Below are 11798 nucleotides of genomic sequence, written 5' to 3'. Positions count from 1 at the left end.
CAGAGGTTTACAGCCACTTTAAGAAAATGCTGCCTACATTTTAATTGCTCTTTTGAAAAAAATCCAAAACTGAAGTTTTTCTCTGCTATGCAGAGGAGGATGGGGAGTCAATGTTTACCACAATCAATCCTGTCTGCACGGTGCTGGCAGACCTCACTAACAGTAATAAAATAGTTCTGGATGTCTGTCCTAAAAAAGTGTTAAAGATCCAGAAGCTGAGCTTTTTATATTTCATAGAGTTTATCACACTCTCGGGTTTCTCCTCAAGATTAGGCTATATGATAATCCTTTCTGCAACAGTTGTGGTCATCTACCTGTGAATCCTTTACACCCCCTCTGGCGCTGCCCGGAGGTATTGGGTTGGGGTGATTTCAACCCCTAATAACCTCCTTGGTGTTAACTTAAATGTGGACCCACTCACCTGTATTCTTGGTTATTATGACTCCTCCCTTATGGATGACCACTTATCTTACTAGTTCACTTTTCACTGTTTGCCGGATATTAGCTCAGCTGTAAAATATATATTGGCAAACCCCCCATCTGGCATAGAAGTTAGAACTAAACAGGTGTATCCTATATGAGAAACATCCTCTGTAAATGTTATGCTATGCACAAATTTTTATTCTATTTGGTCCAAATTGACAGATGTGATGTGTTCTCTTCCTGGCTAAACTCATATTGGTCTGGTCCTCCACCTTATACTCCTAGTAAAGTTCATTCATTGTACCCTATCCTGTATTCTGTGCTTGCTGGTGGAAAATGTCTGTGTTTTGAGTTGTATCTTGTTATTTTTCTACTTTTACTGATCCATGTCCTCTTCCTGTTGCAGGAGGCTCCGGTGTTACATAGTGTTGGAACTTACCTGGGTGGATGATATTACTGTCCTTCTCCACATTACAGTATCTGGCTATAAGAACACACTGGCTCGCTGAGGATCTCCTTACCCACACCCTACCTGAGTCTGCACAAGAAAGACGAAGGAGCATGCATGCTCCGAATGTGTGTACGAATCAGCTTCCGCTCTTCAGAGACTTCCTGCTGATGGCTTCCTCCTGCGCCCTCTCCATCTAGTCTGGGACACCAGAAACCACCGGCGCCGCAAAGTCTGATGAAACCGCGATCCACTGATGCCACCCTGGATCTCTAGAACCTATTGGTTGCTTCCTATTGGAATGCCTGCCTTATACCACTTTCTAGTGAGTACATTACCTTTGCATAAAATCTTGTTTTATACATTGCTACATTCAGATAGGCGCTGCTCTTTGTCTTTTTATGACAAGAAAGATGGTGGTGGTGGGCAAGGTGGTGGTCAAAGGTTTGTACTGTGTCTGCCCACCACCTGGCCCCATGTTTTGATGCAGCTCCAGGAAATGACCGAGAGGTTGTTGGGTTGTGTGCAGCCCTTGCTCCCAAAGTGACACTGGTATAGCATGCCTGTGCACACCAACACTGAAGCTGAATTAAACTGTGTTTATGTGTAACCCAATCTTTTTAGAGAACATGGCTGGGTAGGTATGGAGTAGTGCAGCCGTCAAAATGTTCACTTGCCTTTTAGCATTTGGCAAGTGTGGAGAAGGGGCGGACTAGGCTGACAGTTTACTGGCTAATTGTTTATTCCAGAAGCGGTGCAGCCTTTTTTACAGGGCATCAGAGCGGCGCGGAAGGCAATTGACTCCCTGCCCCCCCAGCCACTCTGATGCCCTGTAAAAAAAGGCCACACTGCTTCTGCCAGAAGCAATAAGCCAGGAAACTCAGGAGGAGAGCTGGCCGGATCACACAGAGAGAGGATCTCCCGCTGTAACACAGCTTGGAGCTGAAACGGCCGGCCACTTTCAAACAAAGTCCCGCCTCCTGGACCAGCTCCTATGATAGACAGTACACTGGTCCAATGCCAGGAAATTGAATCAGTGTGCTGTCTATTATGGGAGACAGTCAAGGAGCCGAGTCTTTGTTTGACAGCGGCAGACAGTTCAAATCCAAGCTGTGTCACAGTGGGAGATCCTCTCTCCGTGTGATCCAGCTGGCTCTCCTCCGGATTCCTCCCTGTGATCCCCATGCAGTGTTAGGCTGCACTGATGGGCATTGATAAGGCTGCCCTGATGGCACTAGTAAGCACTGAAAAGGCTGTACTGATGGGTACTGATATTCTGTACTGATGGGTACTGATATTCTGCACTGATGAGCGCTGATAGGCTGCACTGATGGGTGCTGATAAGGCTGCATTGATGGCCACTGATGAGGTGGCATTGCTGGGCACTGATAAGCTGCACTGATGGACAGTGATGCAGCTGCACTGATAAGGCAGCACTGATGGGCACTGATGAGGCTCCACTGATGTGTACTGATATGCTTTATGTTAATAGTTATAGTTGCTGTTGTTAACATTTATTTTTGTAACTTAATTCTGCATAAAACATTTAAAAGTGTTATTTCATGAGATAATTAATTGCGTGTTTAGGGGTGGGATAGGGTAGGGGTTGGGTGGGGCAACTGGTGGCCAATAACTCTTAAGGCCTGGCCAGTAGCTCAGGACTTAAAATGTTGAGCCCTGGAGTAGTGTGAAGGTGGTCAGCATGTGCAGGGCAAATAAATCTGAACTGAAGAAGGTGCTGGGCAGTGAATAAAGTTTTCATTTTGTTACAGACTGGGTCTTACGAGGTACTGTATGACTTTTGCATAATTCGCCATTTGAAATAGAACATGAACTTTTCAATTAAAATTATGAATTTATAAAGTAGTAGAAATCATTAGTTCTTTTATGTACTCAATATGCACAATTTGTGAATATTTTCATAACAGAACAAACTTATAAATGAAATACTCATTATAACCTTTGTGATTACATGTAATTAAAGCGGAGGTCCACCCTAAAGTGGACCTCCGCTCATTGGAACCCTCCCCCCCTCCAGCGCCACAATTGGCACCTTTCAGGGGGGAGGGGGGTGCAGATACCTGTACAGTACAGGTATTGTGCACCCACTTCCGGGATAGCTCTCTGCGGAAAGCTGCGTAGATTACGCCCCTTTCCGCAAGTGCCCCGCTGCCTGCTGGGAAACACACAGATCCCAGAGGCAGCGGGGACCATCCTTATTGCGCAGCGCGATTCGGGCATGCGCAGTAGGGAACCGGGAAATGAAGCCGAAAGGCTCCATTTCCTGATCCCCATACCCAAGATGGCGGCGGCAGCACCCGACAAGACGATCTAGAGATCGGCTTCGGGTGCCGACATCGCGGGCGCGCTGGACAAGTAAGTGTCACTATTTTAAAAGTCAGCAGCTGCAGTATTTGTAGCTGCTGGCTTTTAAAAAAACGCGGAGTCCCGGCGGACTCTCGCATTAAAATTTAAAATTTTCACATTTCACTCATTGAACCCTCCTTATGTCCTCGCAATTGCTGCTGACGTGTTCTGATATCTGAATCAGTATTATGTTCCATTGGGATTCACAATGATTGACAGCTATGTCACTAGCTGACTTACTTAAATTAGATTTTAGCAGGGTCGTTTTTGCAGGGTACCCATCCTATGTTTTTTTCTTACCTTGAGTGGGCAGGAAAAGGATTCATATTTAAATAGAAATGAAATGGTATGTAGTACTGGAATGTAAAGAGAATATGATTGGTTGCCATGGGCAACAAAAAACTGTTCTTTCTTCAGTCACTACTGATCTTGTGGCCCTTTGTTTCTGTGTATGGTCCTGAAAGACTAAGGAAGAAATTTGCGCTAAAAAAAAACTTAATAGATGAACTACTTGAATCTCTAAATAAAACTTTATTTATATAACTTTGTGAGGCACAAAGGATGCAATCATACAAATCAGCTTGTCTCAGACCCCTAAAATATTTTGATTTACAAGTCTGTCTAGTGTATGGACATGAGATGAGCAAATTTGGGAGCTTTTATTTCCCAGAATTTTTAGTTTTTTGTACTCTGAAGTCAAATGAGGAGGCAAATTAATGTAATACTAAAGCTTCATTTTTTTGTGTTCTAAAATAACCAATGTGACATACCCAGCCAGGACAGGGGCTTTTGGAGAGGACTAGGGTTAAGCCTCCTACCCACTGATTATGGCCCATGGAGAGAGCAGATAATTCTATTATGATGGACCATCACTTAATGGACGCTGAGAGCAAGGCTTGGATTACTTCTCTGAATAATGACAATAAACCTTACCTTCTGAGGTGGATGGAAAGATTTAATATTAATCTTGTATAGGTTAATAGTCAGAGGGAAAATGATGGCCTAAGTTGGAGAGGCTCCTTCACTTCTGACAGAAATATTTATCAACCATAATCCCCAAGCGATCTATGAAGATAAATTAATTCCACTGCATCAGACTGCTTGGACATTGTATGTCCTCAGGTGACTTGTCAAGTGGGCAAAATAGACAAATGAGTGTCTCTCCCATTGTGTGCCTCCTAGGTTGCAGTTCCATTGATAAGATAATTGTGATAATTAAGTCACCTATTGTTTCTGTCAATCTGATCATCTCTTGAACAGGTGATTAATATTGTGACCACTGTACCTTGCTATTGAACCATTGTAGGATGTTTATGCTTATGATAATGTGTAATGTACCTTGTATTCAGGGGGGTGGGCTTAGTGCTGAATAGTCTGGGTGGGCACCAAGTCATCTAGGTGGCTAGTTGTTAAATTAACTTAATGTTTATTAGTATATGTTGGCTTTGGTTTAGCTATGTTAATTATATTCCTGTTTACAGTTTGTATAGTTAGGGTAATATTATCAGTAGGGGAATATCCTCCTGTGGGGTATAAAATATGTGCCTGAGGGTCAATAAATAGTAATTCCTTTGGATTTTACCTTACATCTTGTCTGTGTACAATCACTGGTGTAAAAAGGGCTGGTATATTTTTTCTTTATTTTTATTTTTTTCTTTCTTTCCCCTAACCCTGGGAGCAAGTTTGTCTGTTTTTCTTTGTTATAGAATGTTGGGAAGTATAATTATTTTTTTATAATAAATAATTTTAATGTTGTGTTTTTCTATTTTTATAAAAAGCTATAAGCTCCTGATGAAGCGTTGTAGAGAACGCGTAACATGTAGAGCATAATTATTCTTTTTGATCTATATTTATGCCTAAAAAGTCCATCATTTTCAACACTATTTGCTGTGTTTTATAGCAAATCTAAATATTGGGACGTGACATGTGTTTTATGCAATGTATCCCCAGGACCACCCTGTGGTAGATACATACCAAATTTTTGCTCTTGGTCTGCTCAGAATGGTTTGAAGGGCAGGAGGCACTGTTTGGCCAAAGGAAGCACCTAAGTGGGGTGCCAAGTGGTGCCGTCACAACAAACATGTTATACTCACCTGCTCTGTGAAGTGATTTTGCCCAGAGCAGCCCGGATCTTCCTCTTCTGGGGTCCCACACTGGTGCTTCTGGTCCCTCCCGCCTGCTGTGGGGGCACCTAAACAAGCATGCTCTCGAGCTGCGGCTTTGTGTCCATTCACACATGGAGCTCTGGCTTGGCCCCACCCCCTCCATCTCCTTATTGGTTCATTGAATGTGATTGACTAGAGCAGAAGCCAATGGCTCCTTCTGCTGCCAAAAGCCAAATCAGGAGTGCGAGTCCCCGGAGAGCCAAGACTCTAGTGGACATCGCTAGATTGAGAGGGGGTTCAGGTAAGTATTGGGGGGCTTGGGGGCTGCTGTACACGTTTTAGCGTAGAATGCATGAAGGTAAACAACCTTGTGCCTTTACAACCACTTTAAAGTGATTTTTTTTATGTAGTTTTTTTGCGACAGCACACAAATAACAATCAAAATAACACAAAAAAGGAAGAAAAACAAATAGAAAGAACACTAAATGAATTAAACAATACCACCTTAAATACATTCCTTCCACACATATACTGTATACACCCTACAAATAAAAGAAAACATAAATTATTATTTTTTCTATTTAGCTAATGTCTCCTTAGCAGTTTAATGAGTAAAGTTGAGTTAAATTGTTAATGTCACAGCAAAACCACCAAAATGAATCTGTTCTACCCCTGTACTAACCACTGAGGCCACATCATGCAAAGATTCCTTTTGTATACCTACAGTGCTGTAAAAAAGTATTTGCCCCTTTCTGATTATTTTTTTGCATATTTCTCACACTTAGATTGAGAGCAAACAAATTTTAATATTACATAAAGATAACCCGAGTAAATCCAAGATACGTTTTTTCAATTATTATTTCATTTATTAAGGTAAAAAAGCTGTTCAAACCTGCCTGACCCTATGCGAAAAAGTAATTGCCCCCTCCCATGCTAAATCATGAATGAACAATGATTAACCAGAACTTTTTGGAAAGCTGAGTTAAATTTCACTTGCCTCTCCCAGGACTAATTACTACCAGACCTGTTCAATGAAGCAAGCTAACAGATCACAAAAAGCCACACATCATGTCCCATGCTAAAAAAATCAAGAACAGATTAGAAACAAACATGTATTGGTCTAGGAAGGGTTTCAAAGCCATTTCCAACTCCAGTGAACCATGGGGAGAGCCATTATCCACAAATGGAGATAACTTGGAACAGTGATGAACCTTCCCAGGAGTGGCCGGGCCTACAAAAATGACTCCAGGAGCATGATGACGACTCATCACACAACATCAGAACAACATCTAAAGAACTGCAGGCCTCACTCAGGTAAGATCAGTGTTCATAATTCAACAATAAGAAAGAGACGGAAAAAATGGCATTCATGGGAGAGTTCCAAGGCCAAAGCCACTGCTAACCAAAGAGAACACTAAGGCTCATCTCACATTTACCAAAAAACATCTTGATTATCCCCCCGACTTTTAGGCAAATATTCTGCGGACCGAGCAGACAAAAATGTAACTTTTTGGAAGGTATGCGTCCCGTTACATCTGACATAAAATGAATATAGCATTTCATAGCAAGAACATCATACCAACAGTCAGACATGGTGGTGGTAGCGTGATGGTCTGGGGTTGTTTTGCAGCTTCAGGACCTGGACAACTTACCATAAATTATGGAAACATGAATTCTGAGCTCTATCAGAAAGGAGAATATATCCGGCCATCAGTTCGTGACCTCAGGCTCAAGTGCACTTGGGTTATGCAGCAGGACCATGATCCGAAACACAACAAGTCCACTTCCAAATAGTTCAAAGGAATATTTAGGTTTTGGAGTGGCCTAGTCAATGCTCAGACTTAAATCCAATTGAGATGCTGGATCATGACCTTACACAGGCCGTTCAGGCTGGAAAACCCTCCAATGTGGCTGAATTAAAACAATTCTGCAAAGAAAAATTGCTCCACAGCCATGTGAAAGACTCATTGGCAGTTATCGCAAAACGCTTAATTGCAGTTGTTGCCGCTAAGGGTGGCACTACCGGGTATTAAGTTTAGGGGCGATTTATTTTTCACATAAAGCCAGGCAGATTTGGACAGCTTTTTTGCCTTAATAAAGGAAACCATCATTTAAAAACTGCATTTTGTATTTACTCGGGTTATCTTTGTGTAATAACAAAATTGTTTGATGATCTCAGTCATTTAAGTGCGACAAATATGCAAAAAAAAAAAAATCTGAAACAGGGCAAATACTTTTTCACACAACTGTAGCTCATGTTGTACAGGATGGTTAAATATGACTTTGCAGTTTAATATGTACCAAAAGTTAGACCCACTGTGCTCTGTAATGTATAATAGATCTGGTCTGGTACACCTCCATCTCCTTCTCTGCAATACAAGTCGGTACAAGGACACCTCTGATAAAGGATGGAGCTATCTATAACAGTATAGGTATTTTGAGGCATTTGCTACAAAAATCAGTTGCAAATCATAACATGCTGGGGTTTAGGACTATAATAAAGACTTAAGTAGTATTAGAGCTTTAGGCCCAGTTCACACCTGCTCTGCGTGATGCGGTTTGCTGCGTAATTTATCATGCGACAATTGTGACAGAACTGCACCCACGTTTAAGTGCCATCGAAAACGAACGGCACATGAACAAGCGTGGTGTCATTTGTCAGTTTTTTGTCAGCATTTTGGGATTGTGGGCAGAATTGCGGCAATTCTGCCCGTGATCGAAAATGCCCAGGTGTGAATGGGCCTCAGTGTTGAGCACAATAAAACATTCCCCAGTAAACTATTTGTTAAAATCTTGGTCCAGTACTTGTCTCTCAATGCTGTTTCCCTGAGGCGGGAGAGTGCCATTCCATCCTAGACTATGGGGCTGTGTGTTTCTATTGACACACACAGTGTAGGGAGACAAAACTCTAGTCCCTGCATGCAAGGGTGGCTCCATAGGATGCTACAAAACAAAGTAGGCACGCTGAAACAGGCAACCTGGGGCAGTGCTTATGGTGCTAGCTTAAACAGGTACATAGGGAATAATTAAAAGATGAAGAAGTGAATAAATCAGCCGATGAAAGTGCTTAACTACTTGCTAACCACCCCATAGCACATTTACTGTTATGCCCCATACACATGGTCGGAAATCCCGATGGAAAAAGTCTGATCGGATTATGGTGTCGGAAAATCCGATCGTGTGTGGGCTCTATCGGACTTTTTCTGTCAGAATTTCTGACGGAAAAAGCTGGATTTAACATTTTCCAACAACAAAATTGGATCAGACTTTTTCCAATCGAGTGTAGAGAATTCCGATGCACAAAATTGCCACTCATGCTCAGAAAAAAATTGGAGACGAAAGCTACTGGCCTCTACGTAGTCCCGTCCTCCATTACGAACGCCACCTCGTTCTGAACGATCGGATTTTCCAACAACTTTGTGCGACCATGTGTATGCAAGACTAGTTTCTGCCAAAATCCGTCGGGAAAAAAATCTGACGGATTTTGTCGACGGAATGTCCAACCATGTGTATGGGGCATTACAGGGCGGGCGCACTGCACAGGATCATGTATTTTATATATATATATATATATATATATATATATATATATATATATATATATATATATATATATATATATATATATATATATAATATATGTATGTGTGTGTGTGTGTGTGATCCTGCACTTCCAGGTATCGGGCGCAAATGTGCACTGCCAGCGGCTCGCTCCCGCTGTGATTCTACACTGCAAGAGATGACCAGCGGGACCCAATGTCCACCGGCACCCGCTGATCATTCTGTATGTAGACAAAACAGTGATCTGCCTATATAAAAAAGGCAGATCGCCATTCTGTCAGTACAGAAGACATAAATCTTGTGTTCCTGTAAAGCAGGGACACGGATCCATGCCTTCTACTAGTAAAAGCACCTCCTAGGCACACAGTCAACCCTTTAATCACCCCTGATAATAACCCCTTCCCTGTCAAAGTCATTAGTACAGTGACAGTACATGTTTTCAGCACTGATCACTGTAAGAAAGTCACTGGTCTTCAAAAAAGTGTCAGTTAGTGTCTAATTTGTCCGCTGCAATATCACAGTCTCGCTGTAAGTCACTAATCGCCATCATTATTAGTATAAAAAGAAATAAGTTAAAATTCCATAAATATATCCCATAGTTTGTAGACACAACAACTTTTATGCAAACTGATCAATATATGCTTATTGGGATTGTAGCAGAATACATATTGGCCTAAATTAATGAAGAAATTAGATTTTTTAAATGTTGTTAGTGGATATGTTTTATAGCAGGAAGAAAAAAAAATATTGTTTTTTACTTATTTTTTCCTTTTCAAAATGATTGTTCTCTTTTTGTTTCTAGCACAAAAAATAGGATTTTTGTACTCACCGTAAAATCCTTTTCTCTGAAGTTTATTGAGAAACACAGCTCCAGTAATCTTGACGGTAGGGCTATTACGCCACCTTCAGGAGAGGACTAGGCAGAAAATGTAATACATGTGAAAAAACTGAACTTTACAGTTCTGCCCAGGGGGTGGTCCCTCTGGTAATAAGTACGTCAACAAGTAGTATAACATAAATCAATAGGAGGGGAGGGTGCTGTGTTCTTTCAATGAACTTCAGAGAAAAGGATTTTACGGCGAGTACAAAAATCCTATTTTCTCTTTCGTTCATTGACGGACACAGCTCCAGTAATCTTGACCGTAGGGATGTCCCCAAGCAGTTTCATAAGGAGGGGTGGGAACAGCAATAAAACTTCACCCACAACCAATGGTGCTCCCTAACAGGGAAGTCACCATCTTAAAGAGGAAGTAAACCCTGATGGGTTTACTTCCTCTTTTTTTCCCTGCAAAGGTAAAGCATAATGGACTACTATGCATCGCATAGTAGCTCATTATGTGTCACTTACCTGACACAGGAGCCAGCGAAGTCGCCGCTGATCCCTGTAGTCCGCCGCATCCATGTTGCTGGTGGCGTCTCGCAGCTCCGACGAATCACAGCGGCGAAGCCGCGATGACGTCACTCCCGCGCATGCGCACGGGAGTCGCGTCTCGCAGCTCCGCCGCTGCCACTCGGCGAAGCCGCGATGACGTCACTCCCGCGCATGCGCACGGGAGTCGACAAATTAGGCAAATCCATTCATGGATTTGCCGCATTTAGTGCGCCTGCGCGCCGCTGTCTACGGCGCATGCGCCGTAGACAGCGGTGCCCATTTTCGGGCAAATATCTCCTAAACCATATAGGTTTAGGAGATATTGCTTGGACCTACAGGTAAGCCTTAATCTAGGCTTACCTGTAGGTTCAAGTTGTTTGGAAGGGTTTACTTCCTCTTTAACTAACCGCATTAGAACTTGCGGTCAACAAATTCAACAGTGCATTAATACTCAAAAGTAACTGTTCTTTTAAAACAGAGGAAAGAGTGCAGAATTGCAAAATTACACAGCTGCCTGCAAAACTTTGCGGCCAAAGCATGCATCCGAAGATGCGCTTACATCCACTTTGTAGAATTTGATAAAAGTGTGAACGGATGACCAAGTTGCCGCCTTACACACTTGAGCGACTGACGCTTGATGTCGGAAAACCCAAGAGGTTCCAATTGCCCTGGTGGAATGGGCCATGACAGGATAGGGGGGCACCTGCCCCGTCAAGGCGTAGGCCTGAACCACAATCTATCTGATCCACCTGGAAATGGTGGCCAACGAGACCGCCATACCTTTTTTCGGACCAGCTACCCAAACAAACAGAGACTTTTGAAAGGGAGCCGTGGCAGACAAATATACCCTTAGAGCCCGGACCATGTCCGAGGAATGAAGGGCCACCTCCTTAGGATATGTCGGTTTAGGACACAGAGATGGTAACACAATGTTTTCATTGATGTGAAACGCCAAAACCACCTTCAGCAGAAAAGAAGGTTGCGGAAGCAACACCACCTTATCCTTATGGATAACCAGATAGGGTGACTTGCAAGACAAGGCCAGTTCCGAAACCCTCCTGGTGATGTAATGGCCACTAGGAAGACCACTTTCTGGGAAAGAGTCAACAAGGGAATTTCCCTGATGTTCCCAAATGGCAGTTTCTGAAGCGCCGATAGCACCAGGTTCAGATCCCACGGAGGCAAAGATGGACACACCAGAGGGACTACATGCCGGACCCCTTGAATAAAAGTGCTCACTAGAGAGTGAAGCGCCAGGGGTCATTGGAAGAAAACTGCCAAAGCTGATATTTGTCCCTTAATGGTGCTTAAAGCCAATTTCTGGTATACTCCTCGCTCTAGGAATAGGTACGCCGACGCCACCCCTTCTCCTCACACATGGAGATGTAGGCCTTCCAGGTATGATGGTATATCTTTTCGTGCCCTCAACATAGTTGAAATCACAGAGTCCAACAGGCCCCGGTTCCTTAGCACCTGGCTCTCAACAGCCATGCCATTAAAACCAGCGATAGTAAAGCAGGAT

General features: G+C 42.9%; 1 long non-coding RNA gene across 1 annotated transcript in view; it reads left to right on the top strand.

Annotated features, from left to right (window-relative positions):
• Positions 1-834: 834 nt before the first annotated feature.
• The window catches only part of LOC143928304 (uncharacterized), a 191296-nt gene continuing 180332 nt past the window's right edge, over positions 835-11798 (top strand). Inside the window, exon 1 of the long non-coding RNA XR_013262396.1 lies at positions 835-1196. This is a non-coding gene — a long non-coding RNA (uncharacterized LOC143928304). The remainder of the gene's footprint in view (positions 1197-11798) is intronic.

Source organism: Lithobates pipiens, unplaced genomic scaffold, assembly GCF_037356315.1.
Source record: "Lithobates pipiens isolate NorthernLeopardFrog02 unplaced genomic scaffold, aLitPip1_a1.2 Scaffold_23, whole genome shotgun sequence".
Lineage (NCBI taxonomy): Eukaryota > Metazoa > Chordata > Amphibia > Anura > Ranidae > Lithobates > Lithobates pipiens.
Note: the sequence above shows the minus strand (reverse complement) of the source record. Positions and strands in the feature narration are given on the sequence as shown.